The sequence below is a fragment of the Lissotriton vulgaris genome, chromosome 1_1 (genome assembly GCF_964263255.1).
Source record: "Lissotriton vulgaris chromosome 1_1, aLisVul1.2, whole genome shotgun sequence".
Classification (NCBI taxonomy): domain Eukaryota; kingdom Metazoa; phylum Chordata; class Amphibia; order Caudata; family Salamandridae; genus Lissotriton; species Lissotriton vulgaris.
In genome coordinates, this window is record NC_141685.1 from 1,419,270,976 (window position 1) to 1,419,286,124 (window position 15,149).

Genomic DNA, 15,149 nt, shown 5'->3' on the forward strand with positions numbered 1-15,149 from the left:
CTAAGTTTTGAAAAAATCATCTAGCTATTCACAAACCCATGCAGCCGCTTACACACCAACAGACAGACGGATACAGACATTCACACAGTTTAGTCACTAAGCCATGCATTCAGTAAGATACGTTTAATCACTCACTTATAGAGTCAGTCACACACCTACTAAATCATCCATTCAGACTCTTATACACCCACTCATTCTTCAATACGCTTTTCCCTATATATATTAAACATATTTAAACTTTACAAAAACACACCGTCACTGGATGATGTCATCAGTGATGTCACTGACCATGTAATGAGTGATGTAATATGTGATGTGCATTGCGGGGGTGCGAGTTATAGTTAGCTGAACGGGGTCATTTCTATGGTTTTGTACGAGTGAAATGTACAACTAACTTTAACGACCCTGCACCTATGTTTTTTTCAGTGAAAAAAAAAGGATCCAAGGATTTAGGGGAGGGTAGTGGTAAAGGGTGGGAAATGAAAATTACTCGTACTGCCCTTTACCATTACCCCTGCAAAACCTATAATTACCCCTGTCAACTTTTACCAATGCCTACCTTTAAAAACAAAAATTACCCTTGCCACCCTTTATCACCACCCGCCCCAAAACCCTTAAATTGCCCTTACCACTCTTTACCACTACCTACCCCAACCTACCTTACATGCACTTACCTCTTACAGTTAATTTATATAATTATCATATGGGGCAAAGGCATGTGTGGTAAAGGCACCTGCGTGATAATGACATGCATGGTATAGGCTGCGTGGTAAAGATATTGCATGATAATGGCTACTTTCCTTCCAGAAGGCTTCCTTTATGACTCTGAACTGCTGGACTGAAATTTCCAGAGGCTGCGTGAGGCAGATCTCTGAAGCAAGATCCTCTACTATAAATTCCACATTCTATCTCCCTTTCATGATTAACTTCATATTAGAAAAGATGAATAAAGCCCCTCATTGGGGAAGACCCAGACTTCCTGTACTACTTAGTGGTGCATGCAACACAGCCCACTCTGACTCCACAGCGCACTCCATTGCGGGGAACTCATTTTTCAGCAGTTATGTATGCAAAGAAGACACAACAAACAGGATTCTTCTGGGTTGGGTAAGCAAGAATTCTGGGTAGTATGCTGAGAATTCAATACTGTAAGGGTCCCGAGTACAGAAACACGGTTACATAAAGTCAGGGCTCTGAAGGAGAACCTTACTGGAAAGTCAAATAGGTATCTCAGCTGCACGAAGGTTCTTAATTGTAGACAAAACATTAGTAAATAAACAACAATTTAACAACCATGTATATACAACAAGCAGAGCTTCTAAAATACCCTGAAGTCTCAAATGAAGGAATAACATTAGTTCCACCGCAGTTAGCTGGAATCCAGAAAATATCAAGTGGGTAGGTTCCAAATAATCATCCATTTGGGCGGTTGTTCTTGCCCTCACCTTCCCCCAGCAGGCAACCATTCTTTCCTCCATAAGGAAAGGTGAATTAAGTCTACAATCTGCTGTCTTCTCTAGATCTGTAAAATGTATCTTACAGTAGCAAGAAGACCACTAGTTCGTAATAATATGACACTGCCCTTCATTATCCGGAGAAAAGTGTGTATGGTTCATTGTCATCAAATTTTGTAAAATGATTCCACCATTCCACAAACTATAAGTAAATAATGAAAGGAGACTTTGATGGGTTCCGAGGAAAGACACAGGGAGAAGAATGAATTGCATGCGACTTTTCTCTGAGTCTAGATTGTCCACTAATGGAATGAACTTCAAAATATGTATATATATACTGTCTAACAGTATGGATAAGCAGACAGAACCCTTTATTCATGCAATTTTTACTATTATTGGACACAACACAACCTAGTGTAGATTTCACAATTCCAATGATCAGGATTACTCCACTTAACTAGCTGACTTTACCCTCCCAACGATTGGGCTAATCTCAGCCACTGTAAAACTCTGGCCTCACTGGAGACATTTAAACCTTTTACACACATCTAATTGTCAGGTCTTCTAACTAAAATTAAATCAGGCTCTCCAGCGGACTTATGTCCCCCCAAACATATTTTTACCATGCTTGCTCCCTCACTGGTACCGTCAGCCTCATCTCTGTACAATCTATCTCTGTCCATAGCCTCTGTCCCTCGGGAATGGAAAGCCGCATTTGTTACACCCACTCTGAAAAAAACTCACCGTGATCCCTCTGACCCTGTCAATTACTGTCCCATATCTCTTCTCACAATAATGGCCAAACTGTTGGAATCTCATGTAAACAAACAGCTGACAACTTACCTGGAGACTCACTCCTTGTTGGATACCTCGTAATCAGGATTCCGCCCTCAGCACAGCATAGAGACCACTCTTGTGGCAGCGACAGACTCTTAGTATTGCTTTGGATGCTGGTCCTGCTAGACTGGTTTGCTGCATTTGACACTGTATCACACCCTATTCATGCTTTTAGAACATGGGCATACACAGCACTGGCTGATGGAGTTCTTAATAGATAGATCTTAAACTATTACTTTAGGCCCCTTCCAGTCCACGACAGTATGCCTGGACAAGGGAGCCCCTCAGTGCTCTGCCTTTAGCCAAACACTCTTCAATATTTATGTCTCCTCCCTTGAAAGGCAAGTCAAATCCTATGGTTTTGAGATATTCTCTTATTGTTGTGTAGGAATCTAGGACCCTAGTGTAATTTTTACGATTCATGCCCATATATAGGTATAAATCACCTGATCCTTATAAAGGCATAGAAATCATTACCGTATTTAGTAGCCAGCCCAAATACGGCATGGCTACTTCCACTAAGTTCCGAGAATCCACAACGATTTCTTGGAAAAACCCGCCTTCAGCAGTCAGGGACTTCCCCCTGCTTGAATATTGATTTATCCAAGAACTCATGGAGTTTTCAAAGAACTGAGTCTTTGATGATGTTATTATGTCCAATCATACGTCAAACTTGGCACCTTCAAGGTATACATATTCGTACATTTGCCCAGACAAACACACCGTGGTTTGGAGCAGATCGACTAACTGCGTGCCCGACGCCCTGCAGCAGCAAGTGCCGAAGGAAGCCGACCCTCCAGCTGACGCACTGAGAGACGCTGTCTTTTCTCCTGCCGAGAAATCCAGCTCCAGTGTTTCCAGGCTACCCTTGCGGGTTGCTGGGAAATCGAGTTCTGAGAGAGAGATACAAGACCTCCTTCATTCTAAAACCAAGGTACGGAGCTGATTAGACCCTTAAGAGAATTCTTGGAATAGATTCTTGGCAAAGAATACTAAACTTAAGCTACACCTCACTTACTTCTTCCCTTGTACTAAACTTAGGTTAGGTAACCGGGGTAGGCATATTTTAGAAGCACCAGTTGAGTACTTTTAGTCATTTTATCACTGTATGTATTATATGTTATTTTATATGGCTTAGAAACCATACCATGCTTTTACAGTACTATTTTAGAATACTTTTTGTATAATATGCCTTGTACTTTATAACCAGTATTACGATTGTAGCAGTACATTTCTTATGCTTGAGAAAGAAGACTGTTCAATAAATACTTTTATTGAAAACGCCTGTCTCTCTATTTTCTCAGCACCTCTGGTGAAACGAAGCATGCACGATTGACTGAGTAAAATCGTTATCTATTGTTTCTGCGACTCTAGAGATAAGTTTCTTATCCGGGAGAAACAAAGTAGTCATGTTTATGCGGTTGCCAGAAACTAATCCCTTCTTGTGAATTCGAGAAAGTTTCTAGTGACTTCTGAGCTCACTGGCACTCACAATTAAGTTTAATATACTCAGTAGAGACCTAGTCGACCTCAGTCCTACGTTCAAACTACAGGATATATTATTCCAATGCGCAGAGCCTATTGGGAATATAGGAACTACACTACATGGCGCCCAACGTTTGGCAAGGCGATAATTTAATGTTAGATACTAGAGTAACTCAGTTGTGCTTTTCACACAGACCCCTTTTTCCCGTAAAATACTCCAATAGTCTGGAGTGGGTGAAAGGATAATATCCGCCAAAAAGGAGTAGGACGAAAATCCTATATATTAGTTTTTGGTTTGTTCAACGTTGAAGGATACAGTGTTCCAAAATATTGTGCACCTAATCTTTGTTTCCTTGAAAGTTGTTCTGCAAACTCTTCAGTCAGTTAAATAATGATTAGTGATGAAGAATTCGCTGCAGCTCAAGCAGTTTCTCCAACAGAATGACCCGGATGCTATAATCATCCCGGTAATTGTAAGAAAAACTTTAACGTACAAACTCATAAATAATGGAGCATCATCGAGAGGTGGTAAAGTAATCTTTGTTATAGAGGCACATGAATAACGGCAGACAGAAGTATTCTATTCATGGATTCACTTTCCTCTAGAAGATGGAGGGACACACGAGTTCCACTACTACAAAGAAGAGGAACCTCCAGCGGAATACGTTCCTTACAAGGACGTTGAAATTCCATTAACTTACCAAGAGCATCAGCTTTGGTTTAAAGGTGCCCTACAACATCAAAATCACATTACCAGGCTCGGTCCACTAGGTCGACTAGGAGCGAGATGGCCGGTACTAGCCAGCTATACACCACATCCGGACATTGAAAACATGACAGGTCCAGAACTGTTAGTACAGCTAAAACAGTTCAAATACATAGACAATTGGTTCAATATGTCATGCGGACTGTAACAGTCCAACATACTGTAAGGATTCCACAGCACACCCCTCACCAGGGGAACACAAACAAAATCACACCACAGACTATACAATCAGTCATTGGTAAATTGCCTGCAAAGAGGGAACAAATTCCGTTCTGGTTAGCTCAGACAATTACTCAAATAGAGGCAGTATTACCTGATAGTACACCTCATGAGAAACACAGAATTCTGACAATCTGTTTACCAATGGGGATAGCACCACATGTGGAGGACTGTGACACTTGGGGTACAGTCTTTGCTTCAATCTACACAAAAACACATGGTGTTCCGTCTAGGGCGGTAATACCAGACGTTCTGAGACAGATTCAAAATGAATAAGGCTCAGAACCTGCCTTAAATCTTGGTATGAAATTACTAAAAGATTTCTAACAGGTCTCAGCTATACTATTAGCCAATATCAAAGGTGAAGCAGCATCCGTGGCAATCCGCCAAAAGCTAAAAGAAACAGATATAACAGACAAACCATATGAGCTTCGTAGAATTATTGAAAAATCTTATGAAGAACTAGGAAGAGATAGTTTGGGTGGGAAACCATTAAAACCACAACTAACTGAAAATCCTGAAAAAGTCTTTATTAAAAATAATCTCACTACTCCTAAAAAGAAGTGGGAAAACAGTAAACAAACACTTCCTAAAGAGAAGCGTTCTCAGTCCAGAGGAAGATCTCTCCAACGGGGAGGTAGGTCTCCCCAATGGGAGCCCTCTGAAAAGAGGTACAACCTCAGAAATAGGGATAACTTAAGAAAACCTGATAGATATCAACATACTGATACACGTTCCTCTTGTACCTTTCAGACTTCCTCGCAGAAATCAGAAAGAAGAGGATGATCAGAACAAAAAGAAGAACGCGTAAAGTCCAAAGACGAACAGCACGCTCCAAAAAATAGGAAAACTCAATTCACCAAGAAAAAGGTAGCAAGTCTAAAGATCAGACATACGGAGGATCTTGAGGACACAACTCAGAATGGGGAGTGGGCCCAGACAATGCTAGACAGCGCGGCAGAAGTAACCATAGCTCGCAGGATCTTGAAGGATCATCTGGAGATAGTGGACATGAATGATACCTCACAAATTATATGAAACAAACCTCCGGATGGAGGGGGACATAACTAGAAAAATAAAAGCCCTCTTTTGGGATAAGCTTTCCAAGGGTTAAGACTTTCTTCTAGCTGAACAAGACTGACCACCTGAATTTGTCAGGGAGTGCCCACATGGTGAAGAGATAATTATGCCAACCTTTTCAAATCACATTCCAATTCATAAAAAATACACATATGCCAGGAAAGGGGCAGTAGCCCAGGCTCCAGCATTATACAAAAATCACGCAGTATGGAATGAGGACTCTCCTCATCATAAAATCCAGTTAAAAACTCAACCTACTGCTCAGAGGCAATATCCAGTAAAGCAAGAAGCTAAAAAACAGGTCAGAGAGATTTTAAATCAACTTGAATACCAAGGGGTGATTGAAACATACACCTCATCAATGAACAATCCTTTGTTTCCTCTCTCCAAACCAGACAATTCATATCGTCTAGTTTTGGACTACAGACACTTAAACTCTTGTTGCAAAACTTTTGCAGTACAAAATGCACAAAGTGCAGCACTGATGAATAACATTGTGCGTAAAAAATATAAAACCACATTAAATATTTCAAATGGGTTTTTCTGTCAAAACATTGCACCTGAAAGCAGGCATTTGACCGCTTTCTCAATTATGGGGAACACAGGGACAATTTTGCCGTCTCCCCCAGGGATTCATGAATAGTCCAGGGTTATTTTCAGCCAGAGTAACAGAGTTACTACAAATGTATAATGAAAAGGCATTATCTTATGTCGATGACAATTATCTTACAGACGATGATTTGGACGTGCACTTGAAAAGAGTGAACACCATAATACTTGGGTTAGCTTCTGAAGGGTACAAACTCAATTTTAAGAAATCACGAATTGCCCACCTCAATGTCCTAATCTTAGGATAAGAGTTACCAAGTGAAGGCAAAAGCCTGGCAGCCAACTTCCTAGAGAAATGTGGGCTGCTCCAACTTCCAAAGACGCTGAAGAACTTACAATCAATTCTAGGTTTCCTGAATTTCGGAAGAACTTATGGTCTAAATTACGCAGAAAGGGTTAAACCTCTCTACGAACTAATCAAACTGGATTTCAATCCAACAAATTGGATTGAAAGCCATACAGAAATTTTGCGTTCAGTGCAAACAGGCATGTTAGCAAAAACACAGTCAAAACACGTGACAATATGCGCAATCTTGTGATCCGAATCATCCTAGGGAGATGCGGATTCACGTACCTTACCTTTAATGAAGGTGAGAAGGTACCAATAGCATACAAATCACACTTGTACACACAAGCTGAAATAAATTTCACTTCTACAGAAAAAATTCTGACAGCGGTTCAAACTGTAGTAGCAAAGGAGAGAGCTCTCGCGAAGGGAAAACGTATAATGCACCTGCCTTAGAGGCAGTGACGAAAGCAAGCATTCCCAATGCTAAGGCTTTACATCCGAGATGGATACAATGGGTTAACTCTCTTGCTGCAACAGACTTTGAATACGTCTTTGACCCCTACTAGAAGACACAAGAATTCCTACAATATGGACACAAATGTCCTCTGCCGACCGAGATTCTGCGGATGTATAATCTATACAGACGGATCAGCACAGCCCGCAATTGGGGTTAAATAAGCCTATAGTGCTGCGTCCGCGATTATTAAAGGTCACTGGCGCAAAGGTAAATTTAGACCTATGGTCAGTAAAACTCAATCACTCGGAGACTATACAGCTCAGCTAGCTGAACTACAGCCTTTCAAGATGGCGCTTGAAAATACCGATCGCGAATTCCCCACACTAATAGTGTGCGATTCGTATTTCTACGTCGAATCTTACAACGAGCACTTGCAGAACTGGTTTAAAAAATGCAAAAGGTGGCACAATCAAGCATAAAATGCTTTGGGAACAAGTAGTTCTTTTACAGAAAGAACTACAAAAGAATCACGTGATTCATACACCGAGTCATCAGTGTGATGGCGTTCACATTGCAGGGAATTCATTGGCTGATGAAGCCGCGAAGGCAGCTGTGCAAACGGCTTCCGTAGCTACAATCACTCCCTCGAAAAGAGTAATAGACGGTGAAACAATACTAGCAGTCAAAGTCTCAATGGAAGGTAGCTATGCAGCGTTACCTGTAAACTATCCACTCGGTAATACATACATAATTGATGCAAACTCCGTTCCTTTTGCTCGAATCCCTGGAGTGGGGGACAGAGTAATTCCAAACAGGAACGAGAGAGGTGCTTTGGTTCACGAAGCACATATGGGAGAGGGTCTGAGACATCAAGGGATCTTAGAATCTCTAATAGAATTAGAAGAGATGTACTGGTGGCCGGGAATGAGCGTCGATGTTTACAAATTCGGAATTAACTGTGACACCTGTTACAAAGATCATAGCTTTGAAAACCACCAGGTACCCGACTACAGTATAGGCAGCCCAGTCCAGACACCATTGTTAGACAGCATCAGGCTCTCTACAGACGTTGCCATAGACGTACGCGGTCCCACAAATATTAAGAGAAGATTTATTTGGATGTGGCCCCAGCGCTCGGCTGACGCCAGAACTGTTGTAAAGGATTTGTGAGTCTTTATCTCGGTACATACGCAATTGGCATGCTACATTCTGACCAGGGTCCTGCGTTTAGCTCGAGCTTAGAAGGAGGCCATGGCTAGCTTGGGCGTTGCATTGGGGTATTCTAGTCCCTTCATCCTGAGGGTAATGCGGTAGTGGAAAGAAAAAAACGTGACATAAAGCAATCCATAACAGCTAAGGTATTAGGTTCGGGTGATGGGTGGGTCAAACATCTAATAAGTGTCTAACGTAGTCTTAACAATGTGCAAAATAATTCTCTGGGTGGAATCCCTCCATATGAATTACTGTTTGGTACTAGAATGATAATCGAAGACCTCGATTGTCAAACTTCAGTGGTGGAACAAAAACCCTTTGATGTCAAAGATCGTTAGGCTGTTTTACAGGTCTTAAATGAAACAAGAAGAAGTCTGAGTAACACAATAAAAGCAAACGACCACTGAAGAAAAACCACCTGTCCCAGCAAGACCTGTCTGGATTCCAAAGATTGGGGATCTAGACAGGGAAAAGATTGCGGTAAAGAAGGAATTTGGGCCTTCTTACAGACAAGCAGTACCGGTCTTAGCTATCCACGGAACAAGGGAGAACAGAGTTGTGTCCATCGACCTGGTCAAACCACATCATGTGGCTGATAATAAGTAGTAGGCCCAGTGGACTCCCAAGATGTAGCAGACGACCAAATCTTGCTACAATCCAAGAGGTTCAAACTGAAAGACTTATCACCTTTGATAAACCTGCAGTAAGAAAAGAAGGACTATGCAACAAAGCCATGGAACTTGTGCCTCTGAGTACCCAAATAACAGTTCTTCAAGAAACACCTGTCTACAATGATATAGCATCTGACTATACCAACATGGCAAAAGAAGAAACAGCTCCAGCGATTTCAAGTATTCCGGATGCAATTCCAACAATTGACAGAACTGCCTCTGGATATTTCATCAACTTTGATACCTTCTCTGAGGATCCCAGTGAACCTGAAGCAACGCCAGCAAATAAAACTTTCAAAGAAAAAATAACAGAACTCTTTCATCAACTTGAGAAAACATATCTGGTTTCACCATGGGTTGAGTTTTGGATTGTGTTAGGTGTACTTTTTCTCCTGCTTTGGCTCATACTTGTATTAAGTTTGGGAAGGATGATAGATGGAAAATACAGTACAATGGACACAGCAAGTAAGAAAATCAAATTGCTCCTGAAACCTTACAAATCATCTCATCGTGAAAAAAGAGACCTGTCATCAGTGAACCTCACAGCCGTTCCTATACCTGGTGGTATAGCATGGGACAGAACTTATTATGACATTTATGGTCCTGCCAAGCTCCTGAAGATATGGCCCAGTGTACTTCCACACCAGTTTAAGGTTTCTTTGAGTGACTTTATCTCAGCACATTTTCTGATGATTGGGACTTTGAAACTGTTAATAACATGATGACAGATTTAGAAATGTCAGCTAAATTTACAGAACATAAATACCTAGAATGTTCATCAGATTATGAACAAATGTATTGTTTTAATCATTATGGTCACCAATATTTGCATAAATCTGCAAGCCCAAAAAATGTTTTTACTTGCAATCAATGGGAACATTGTCCAACGCCGCCAAAGGGCAGATCAAAAACATTTTATGAAAAAATTCCGTACTTCTCAGGGTTTAATGTTATAAATACAGAAACGTTTTATTTTAAAAATGAAAATAAAACAGGAATGAAAACAATGCTGACCAATACTAAACAAATTTATTCTGCAAACTTTAATGCTCAGCTGTCTACATTAGGGTTTGACTTTTGGAAAGAAAACATTGAGACAACAAACTGTCTGGGGCACAAAAGATTAGCAGGTGCAAGATTTAGAAGCCCTGTTCAGAGCCTGCATTTTACCATAACAAATAATGGTTTTTTAAATGACACTGTTCAACAAACTTCTTGGCTAAGATAAAAGATTTAAACAAACCATCTACACCTAAACCCACATATGACAGTATTGATACTACAGAAGGAGGTAGACATACAAGATATTTTGAAACAAAACAGAACTAATCCGGATTGGAAAAAATGGTTAATCTGGCCCAAAGACACTAATAACTGTCAAAATAGATTCCTAAACAAAACTCAAGGGGTTCAAAATGAACAGGCCAGATCCAAGATACTCCCAGAGACAACATCCAGGGATAGTAACTACTTACAGTGTAGGAAAACTATGCCTTTAGGGGCTACAGAAAGCTACACTTCCAAAAATCAAACAACACTTATCTTTACTTAAAGAAGGCAATGATTTGCGAGATATCTTAATGGGGCCTCGCAAACCACGTCAAAAACGTTTCATATACGCCGGTACATACGCTGCTTACAACGAAGCATGGAAAATAACGCAAATGGAAACTGCAGAAAGAATACGAGAAATTGATTGCATTCATTTAGAGAAAAGCCTCTCTGTAGTGGACAACGGGTTAATGACTCTGTCCTCCAGAATATATTCTTTGGACAGCATTGTATCCTCTGCAATTGACATAATAGAGCAAGACTTGCTAATGTTACAACATATCCAGTCTCAATTACGTTCTATAATGCTGCTAGGCTGGACGTTACAAAATCTCCGTTCAGGCTACGTGCCATGGCATTTAATCAATACCAAGTCATTGTTTACTGTGTTTAACCTTACAGATAAACAAATCTCTTTGGCACAAAAAGGAGAAGACTATACGGTGCTGAGCATTGAGTAACTGGAAAGATTACCATTGACAATTTCTGACAAGCCTTTCATTGAATGGATAATACATGGCACCATCACGAAACCAGTGACGATTTTCCGATATCAGTATTGTCTACAGCATATACCAGCGGGCCTGCATGAAAGGTTGGGTAAAGAATATATTAAGTCGACCTGGACTTTACCGTACACACACAAATGTTGGAATGGGGGAAAGGAGGTATTCTTTAGTGGTAAAAATTGTAAGAACTCACTAAGTGGTACACTTTTGTGCCAAGGTATTAATCTACACGGAACCTGCGAAGGTTCTGCAAATAACCTCTCATGCCACCTGCATGGTTCACCCTCCACAGTGATAGAACCAATTATCAGGCAGCTATCCAATGGCAGCTACGTTATGCTCAACGACCACAGCTGTTGTGGCATGTTGCCAGAAAAAGCGTATCTAGTTAGTGTGTCATCCAGGGTCACTTGTTGTATGCAAGTATTGCATCCAAAGAGCAAGACAGAAAGGGAGACGGCGTTATGACCTTCACTGAATATCTCTTCTATACAAATTAATATTTTAAGCAGAATGAAAGTCATTCTCTTACAAAAAACTGTGCCACTGACCTCGCCTAGAGAAACGTATGCTCTGCAAGTGGAGAAGTGTGGCTCACTGGTTAGAGGAGGCAGACCTGGAAGCAGAGGTCAGCCCGGGACCAGGGCTCTATTCCCGGCTCGGCGGGGTCTTGAATCCTAATAATGTCCATGGACTCGACAATTCTCGCTCCGGTGCCTAATCGATTCACGGGTTCACACTCTGCGACTCTGGGCAATAGCTTACTTAATCTCCACAACGGCCCATCGCGGCGGGATGCCTGGCTTTCACCCTGCGGATACCCTGCCGGGGCTCTCTCACAGGGAAATACCAGGACGGGTTCCCTAAGGAAGCGCTTAGAAACCGCTCAGTGATTTGCGCTATATAAATTCCTGTACATTTACATTTGCAAGTTGCAAGGACTTCTGCATAGATACATGCATTATTATCAATAAACTGCCCAGTACATTTCGCAGAAATGTTAAGTCAAATGTTAAATATGTCTGATACCAGTGGAATCGCACATGTATTTAAGACGATTTTTCGGGACTGTTAGCACCATTTGAAGCAGTCCTCTGCATTTTCCCAAATTGCGTGCACTCTGTGTTCGGCAGCCTGCCTCTCATCTTGGGACTCATAGCAGGAATTCTATTTTTATTCCTTCTGCTCCGATATGGTAAGTCCAGTCACCAGCGATACCCAGACTACCATGGAACAAGCCCTCCTTGCCATGAGCTATTGTGAGAGAATTGCACAGATTCTTGGCTTGGCTCGTTTAAGGGATCTGAACACAACTTGGTTCCTTTCGTTCTGGCAAGATTGCATCTTGCCTGTTCAGCGAGGCCTGCTTTGCGGAGAAGAATGCGTGTTGGACATTTGTCTTATACTTCCATCAGTCCTGCCATCGGATGTTGATGCTTTGCTAGGTCCGGTAATGATTCATGCATTGTGTTTCCCCCAACGGCTGCCCATTCTGATGACGGCATTCATTGAGGTCTCACCGGCAAGTCTAACTGAGGGTGAGATACGAGACACTACATACACACAGGTACCACCTACTGCAGACATTGCTAATCCATCAAACGCTGACGGCGATGATCCTCATCTATGCACATTTGATCTGCTAACTGAAGTGGTTCCACTTTCGCCTACTATGGTAGACGGTTTCTTTGCCAGCCTAGATGATCTAATGTTTTCTCCTGACACTGAGAATAACTTGATTAATTCACACAGCGTTCCCTGAACTCTGAAATTCGGCCTTCGTTTTTTCAAAAACAAACAGTCTAACAAATTGAACTTTTTCCCAAATAGAGCTTGTTGGCACAGAGTAATCTGCTTAAAGTAGAACTATTCTTAGAGAACAAGATTTGTTTTGAAAACTTCCTAATGACGATTTTCGGCCTTGTCCTAAAAACGAAACATTTTAAATATTATGCTATGGGATAGTCTCGATTTTTTTCTGTACCTTAAAGAGACATTTCATGAATGTAAATTTCGTCTTTCATAAATGTTTGAATGTATGCTCTCATACTATGATTCATATCGGTTGAGACCTATTTTTTCATACAGTTTATACTCATTTCATGTGAACAAACCTGTCAAATGCAATTTGTATTTTGGGTGGGATTGTAAACACTTGCCTTAGATATGTTCAGTGCTTATACATTTCGTTTTATTGAACTTAATATCGTGAAGTGTGTTTTGTTTAGGAATCTAGGACCCTAGTGTAATTTTCCCGATTCATGCCCATATATAGACATAAATTACTCGATCCTTATATTGGCATAGAAATCATTACCATAGCCTATGCAGCCCAAATACGGCATGGCTACTTCCACTAAGTTCCGCGAATCCATAATGATTTCTTGGAAAAACCCGCCTTCAGCAGTCAGGGACTTCCCCCCGGCTTGAATATTGATTTATCCAAGAACTCATGGAGTTTTCAAAGAACTGAGTCTTTGATGATGTTATTATGTCCAATCATACGTCAAACTCAGCACCTTCAATGTATAAATATGCCTACATTTGCCCAGACAAACACACGGTGGTTTGGAGCAGATCGACTAACTACGTGCCCGAAGCCCTGCAGCAGCAAGTGCCGAAGGAAGCCGACCCTCCAGCTGACGCACTGAGAGACGCTGTCTTTTCTCCTGCCGAGAAATCCAGCTCCAGTGTTTCCAGGCTACCCTTGCGGGTTGCTGGGAAATCGAGTCCTGAGAGAGAGATACAAGACCTCCTTCATTCTAAAACCAAGGTACGGAGCTGATTAGACCCTTAAGAGAATTCTTGGAATAGATTCTTGGCAAAGAATACAAAATTTAAGCTACACCGCACTTACTTCTTCCCTTGTACTAGACTTAGGTTAGGTACACCAGGGTAGGCGTATTTTAGAAGCACCAGTTGATACTTTTAGTCATTTTATCACTGGAAATCATACCATGCTTTTACAGTACTACTTTATAATACTTTTTGTATTATATGCCTTGTACTTTATAACCAGTATTACGATTGTAGCAGTGCATTTCTTGTGATTGAGAAAGAAGACTGTTCAATAAATACTTTTATTGAAAACGCCCGTCTCTCTATTTTCTCAGCACCTCTGGTGAAACGAAGCATGCATTATTGACTGAGTAAAATAGTTATCTATTGTTTCCTGGGGAAACAAAGTTGTCATGTTTATGCGGTTGTCAGAAACTAATCCCTTCTTGTGAATTCGAGAAAGTTTCTAGTGACCTCTGTGCTAGCTGGCACTCGCAATTAAGTTTAATATACTCGGTAGAGACCTAGTCGACCTCATTCCTACGTCTAAACTACAGGATATATTATTCCAATGCGCAGAGCCTATTGGGAATATAGGAACTACACTACATTATGACAATGACACCCAGCTGGTAATATTTCTTGAACAGGATTATCAGGATGTTAAATAGCGTTTCACCTCTTGTATAAAGGACCTTGCTGCCTGGATGTCCCTAAACGGTCTACGACTGAACGGAGACAAAACCGAAATACTACTTCTCGAAAGGCTCATCTCTATTGGGATGAGGACTGGTGGCCGATGGAGCTCGGCCCTGCCCCTGCTCTTAGAAGCATGGTGAGGAACTTGGGCGTCTTCTTTGAAAACAAGCTCTCAATGAAGTACCATGTGACTTCCACATGTGGCTCATGTTTCGGGATAATGCGCCTCCTCAACAGAATCTTCCAGTGGCTGGCACTAGATTCTCGCAAGACCCTCAGCCAGGCCCTAATTATTAGTCACCTTGACTATGGTAATTTACTTGTAGCAGCATCCAACGTATCTCTTCATGCCAAGTTGCAGGTGGTTCAAAACACCACAGCCTGACTGATTAATAAACAGCCATTGGGAACTCCATCTGCCCCTTGGCTTAGAGCCTTACACTGGCTTCCTATAAAAAAAGAGAACAATGTTCAAACTTCTCTGTTGGACACACAAAGCCTGGGCAGGCAAAGGACCCAAATATTTACAAGAA

At 41.3% G+C, this 15,149-nt stretch overlaps 1 protein-coding gene across 1 annotated transcript in view; it reads right to left on the reverse strand.

Annotated features, from left to right (window-relative positions):
- The window catches only part of LRRK2 (leucine rich repeat kinase 2), a 2,096,839-nt gene that overhangs the window by 1,950,696 nt on the left and 130,994 nt on the right, over positions 1-15,149 (reverse strand). The window lies entirely within an intron of this gene.